Consider the following 6,000-nt stretch of genomic DNA (forward strand, 5'->3'; position numbering starts at 1 on the left):
CCCCTTCATTCAAAGGGCAGCCAGGGCCAAAAAGAACCTCCCTTTGGGGAGCAGTTGTGTGTGTTTCGCCCAGTAATGCTGTTTATTTCCTGAAAACCCACCAAAAAGGCTCCCTCACCCTTTATGGAGCGACAGTTCCTTAGAGCAAAGTGGGATAGATACACCCACCCCACACTGCCAGCTGCATGGGGTGATAAGGAGTGAATAAATGCCTAACAATAAATGCACAGCATTGTGCAAAAACTGCTGGACCCTGTACAAACGGGAGATGCAGCACCGCATCCACGAGAAAGCAGCAGGAAAAAAAAATAAAATAAAATGGTGAAACGTAAAGACTCCAAGGGGACGTTTCGGGTAGAAGGAAAAAGAAAGGTTAGAAAAGACAAAGCACCCCCCGGGCTGCCATCCCCGCGGGTGACGGCCGGCCGTTCCCCGGCGGCGGGCGCGGGCGGCGGGAGCGCGGCTCCGGGACAATGCCGCTCCCTTCCCGCCGCCCTTCCCGCCCGCGGCCCCGCCGAGCAGCAGCGACACCGCGGTGACACAGCAGTGGCCGTGCAGGAATGCTGAGTCACCTCCTGCCTCCTCCTCCGTGAGGCGCAAAGCCGCTTTTCCCCCTCGCCGCCCTGCCCGAGAAGGGATTTTCACTTTGTCAGCATGGGCGCAGAGGATGGAAATGTCAGCCCATGGGCCTGAGGATTGCATTTAGCGCGGCGCTTACTGCGGGGTTGGCGTGGGAATAAAAGTGTTAACGGGTGTCTTTTAGTGCGTTTGCTAAACAAAAGTGGTTCCAGCGCTCCGAACCCCAAGGCACGGGCTGGGATCGGAGCCCAGCGCCTTCGGGGTGTGGAGGCTGGGGGGCTCCAGCAGCGGCACCGCTCCGTTGTTCGGCAACGGGAGTTTTCACCACCACAGGCATGAGGAAGTGGCACCTGCTGGCGGGGACGTGACAGTCACTTCTCTCCAAGGACAAGGTGTTCAGGGCGTTGGTCACCCAAAATGCCGCAGGAAAGAGAAGGGAACCAGATTAGCGAGGGGGAAACTGAGGCAGAGAGGGGTTTTGCTTTGCCTGTTCAGGGCTGGGCAGTGAATTGCTGGATACACCCAGATATCCCCCAAATTCCTGTTTCTACTGATTGCTTTTATGGCGGCAAAGGTCATTGCACGAAAGTGTGATCTCGACAAGATCTGGAGAAATTGAATTAATAGTAGCTCTTAAAGCAGGGATTTTCTGTCCCCTCCATTGGGGTTTGCTACTGCTCACCCCAGGAACAGTTCCTGCATTAAAATATGGTGTCATTTTATAAATAATAAACCATTTTATTGCAAAATAAAATAAAATAAAATAAAGCCTTCTCTTGCTTCCCACTGGCAGAGTTAATCCTGCTCCTGCAAGAGAGGACAGTGAGGAGGGGACATTGGGGTGCAACAGGGCAACAGCATTCCCGAGCCACAGGAGCTGCCTGAGGATGCAGTGAGGGCAAACCAAGATTAATGCAGCCAGGAGCCTCCAAAAGGGCTTTGCATTTGATGTGGGGGAGGAGAGAGATCATAGTATGGAGGAGTCAGGATTAACATAAATTTATAAACCTTCCATTCTGGGCTGCAGGGCTGTCCCGGACTATATTTCCCCGTGGTATGACCCACCAGTGCCCCAGGCTGCAGGAACACTTGGGAACACTGGTGTTCCCTCCTCCACAGACACAGCTATTCTGTCTCCCCTCAGGTCAGCTGAACAGAAAAAGTGATCAATCTTCAGTCAAATTAATCTGCAGACAGAAAACCAATAGCTCTGAGCTGTCTGACAAGCCCCCAGTTTTCCCTTCCAGGAGGAGTTATAAGCAGGAAGCCCCTGCAAGAGGGAGTGAGCACACAGAGGGTATGGGATGCACTCAGGCACGTCCCCTTGGCTGTTATGCGCCCATGAACCTGAAGGGATGAGACAAGAACCAAATCCACCACAGGACTTTGCTTCCCTGGTAACGCTCGAGCCCTTCTGACTTCACTTTGATCCTGACCTGGGTCCAGAGCACTCACTGCGCCACAGGGATGTGCACTGCTCCCGGAAAACCAGGTCTGTGTGAGACAAGGGCTGCCACCTGGGCTTCAGCAGCTTCCCAGCCATTCCTGTGTGGCCCTGAGCAGGGCCATGCCAGCGTTGCTGCTCCAGGGAAGAGTGTGACATGGCAGGAATCGCCCTGAAAGAATGCCTAGCAGGGAAATCCCTCAAGGACCCTCCCTGCTCCTTGCAGGAAGGAGCTCAAGGCAGTCAGCCCCTTCAAGGCTGGCCCCCAAAGCCTCCCCAAGCTTTCAGCTATCACAGACCCAAGCCGTGCTTTCCTTCCCTCTGGCTTTATTTGCAGAGGGAATTAAGACCCTGCTGGGAAAACCTCCCCTGTGCTCTGATAACTGCCTGCAGAGCCGGCTCTAAATGGCTTTTTGCAAATGAAAACCCAGGATTATGAGGTTCCCCTCATCACTGTTTACTTAGTGCTCTGCCAGAGTGAGGGGAGCAGGATAGAGACCCCCTGCTCTGGCCAAGCCCCTCGGACCACCAAGAAGCTGGCACATACTGGGGACCAGCAAGGTGCCACCCAGCACATGGCAGAGCCTCCCTGGAGCAGGAGGTTCCCAGATGGATTTGGGATGGGTGTGATGTGTGTGCACGTAGCAGGAGCCTTGGTCCAGGGGACAGGGCATCTCCAGGGCACTCTGTTTTGTGAGCTGGGGGCCAGGCTGGGGGATGATGCTCATTTTCTTCCTACGCCAGGTTGCTGGGGAAGGAAGGGGGGTGTTTGCCATGCGGGTTGGTGTTGGGCACACATCCCCCATGTGACAGGAACGGGGAGGCCATGCAGGGCTGCAGCTCCCCTCGGCAGGAGTTCACTCAGGGATGGCAAGGAGCTGCCCAGCGAGGCCATGGGGTCTGCTGAGGGGTGCAGGTCCACTGAGCCCCGTGCAGACAGGGATATCCTCGGTGATCCCTGTCTGCCTGCAGCAGGACAAGGGGGTCTTGCCTCTATCTGCTGCACTCCCAGGGACTGGAGCCACCACAGCCGCCTTGCACAGCTCTGACCTTTGGATATTTGCACATTCCTGCCTGTTAATGTGTCTCGTAACCAAAAGCTGCCAGGATGGAGCATTACTCCCCCCAGCACTTGCCAGGCTGCTCCCTCCCGTTCCCCAGCTGAGAATTGGCACTGACCCCGGACTGGATGGGCTCTCCAAAGGAGCAAAACCTGATGTGTCTGGTAGGAGCGATGAGCATCCCACCGCTTGACACCAGTGAGCCCCAAATGCTCCCAGAGCTCGTGGGGCAGGCATCAGTCACCTCTCTCAGCCAGCATGGGGAAAAGGAGCAACTGTTTCCGAGCAGAGCCGTGCTTCCCTCGGCTGCCAGGCTGGCACGTTGCCCACCAGCACTGTGCCAGGCCAAATTCTTTGCGATTTCTAGGTCAACACCTGCCTCTCGTAATGCCCTGAGCCCTCCTGCTGCCTGTGCCAGCCTCCAGCCCAGTGGTCCCTGTGTGCAGGATAGGAGCATCCCAAAGGATCCACTGCTGCTGCTGCTCATCCTGGCTGGCCCCATCTGTAACCCCCGAATATTTGGCCCTCACTGCTCTGAATTGGGCCATTCCCCAAATGCCTGGCTCTGCCCGCAGCAACACCCACAGGAGAGCTGTGTCCAGGGAGTGCACAGCCTGCAGCCTGCCCCTGTTTCCACCCTTTTGGGGGGGTTTAAGACCCATCCCAAGGAGTCACACACCAAAAAGTGTATTTACTTTGGATTTCTAAAGCCATTATTCTCACTGTCACGATAGCAGTGAAAAAAACGCCCACAATCTCAAGACACGAGATGATCCTAACGCTCCAAACCTGGAAACAAATCACTCGGAAAAACAGCCTTTGTAAAGAAATCCCCGTGGCCGCGGTGCTTGTTTGCACACCGGCCAAGTTTCGACCTTGGCATGACGTGGTTTCCCGAAGAAGGAGGCGATGCTGGCACGGCTCCGGCAGCTCAGCCCCTCCACTGGGGAGATGGATGTGTCCCCCCATGCCCACAGGGACCCCTTTCCATGGCATGAGCCGGCTTGGAGGAGCAGGAGCCCCGTGGGGCTGCCGCCCCCTACCCGGGCACGCACCGAGGTGGGGCGGAGGATGAGGAGGAGGAAGGGGCAGCGGAGCGTGTCCATGTGACGGCTCTTACGCTGGGGCTGTTGCATTGTGGCTGCCGGCACTCCCCCTCTCCCCGCCGCAGGACAAGCCCCGGCCTGCCGGGACATTGTGCCAGCCGGGAACAGCCACTGGCAACGGCCACTGACCCGTCCCGGGGCTCCCTGGGGCGCGGAGGGACGTGGGCACCCGAGGACACCTTTGCTGGATGTGCTCCTCCGTGCCAGATTGTGCAGGGCTGCTCACACCGCACAAGAACAGGAGCGAAATAGGTGCAGATATGCTTCAAAAGTGCTGCCGAGATAATCAGGTTCTGACCCACGTCAGCCCTGCCTCAGTTTCCCCATCAGGGTGCCGAGAGCCGTCCGGGCTGTGTGGGTGTCACAGGTCCTGCTGGGCTCTGCTGGCAGGGCAAGGTCACTGCTGGAAAAGCAGGACAGGGGCTTTGCTCCCCTCTCTGTTCTCAAAGCCACCTCTGCCCTGCAGCCCCCGCACAGAGGTGTTGGGATCCAGCCCGATCCCTCCTGGCTCAGCTATCCGAATCCAGTCGTGGGGCTCAGCACAACCTCTCTGGAGTCTGCTCTGGCACCTCCAGCCCATCAGGTATAAAACACTAAAAGATCACTGTCACAGCGCAGTGAGTCCCTGAGCTGTCCCCAAGCCCTGCCTTGCGTGAGTGCCAGGCTGCCCCGATGCCATATCCCCATCCCATCCCTACCAGGGACCTGCTGTACCAAGTACATCTCCCTGACCGAGCGTGGTTCCCAAGAGATTTCACATCCATGTGAACTCCCGGATGCATGTTTGGGAACCTGATTTTTCCCAAACTTTGGAGGTTCATTCATTGCTATGCAAGGCGAGCCCATTCCCTACCCTCCTCCATCCTTTTTCCCCCTTCTCCCCCCTCGCCACTCCAACCATCCCAGCCTAGGATGTTAAAATGGGCTGAATTTTTTACGATGAGAGGGGAAATTTTTTTTAGAAATCTGGGGATGAAGAGAGAACCCATGAGCTGTGACCTCCTCCAAATTCAAGGCACCAAATCCACACAAGGAAAACAAAAGGCAGCGAGATTAGCATTTCCAAACAGAGCAGAGATGGCCTCAATCTTTGAGCTGTTTATTCTAGGGTTGATTTTCAATATTTAGGATGATTAGCAAGTGAAAGCCGGCTGTTGCCAGAATGGCTCCGTGCCAGCCCCACACTCAATGGAGGGAAAAGAAAGACACGGCAAGAAAGGGAGAGAAAAGAAGGGCTTATGTGTATATTTTTTTCTCCCTCTGTGAACGGGAGATTGGTTTGAGGTGTCAATGTTTGCCCATCAGGGAAGGATGATGGATGAGGGGACGGCTGAGGAAATAGCAGAAATAAATAATAAAGGAATAAATTGCCATGTGCTTAATAACCAGCTGGCGAAGCACCTCACCAGGGCAGTGAGCTGAGCTTGCAGAGAGTTTTTGGAGACGAGTTCTTCCCAGACCTCCTTTGGTGGGTGCTGATGGATGCCCCAAAACGCCCTGGGCTGGAGCTTGTAGCAAAGGGGACACAGCCAGCGCGGTGTCCCCAGCCCGTCACTGCGCCGGGAGAGCCGGGACAGCCCGTGGGGCTGGAGCAGCCCCGGCTGTAACCCCGCTGCCACCGGCAAGCCCGGGCAGGTCGGCGGCTGCCGGGTCCCGACCTCGCTGCTGGCACCGAGCTCCGGCCCCAGCACAGCCGCGCTTTGTGCCCCGCGCCCACGGGGAGGGACGCCACCGCCCAGAGCACCGCCGGCTCCTGCCCCTCCTGACTGCCGCTTGAAAAATACACCACCCCCCGCCCAACTATCTCACT

The sequence above is a fragment of the Sylvia atricapilla genome, chromosome 18 (assembly GCF_009819655.1).
Source record: "Sylvia atricapilla isolate bSylAtr1 chromosome 18, bSylAtr1.pri, whole genome shotgun sequence".
NCBI lineage: Eukaryota > Metazoa > Chordata > Aves > Passeriformes > Sylviidae > Sylvia > Sylvia atricapilla.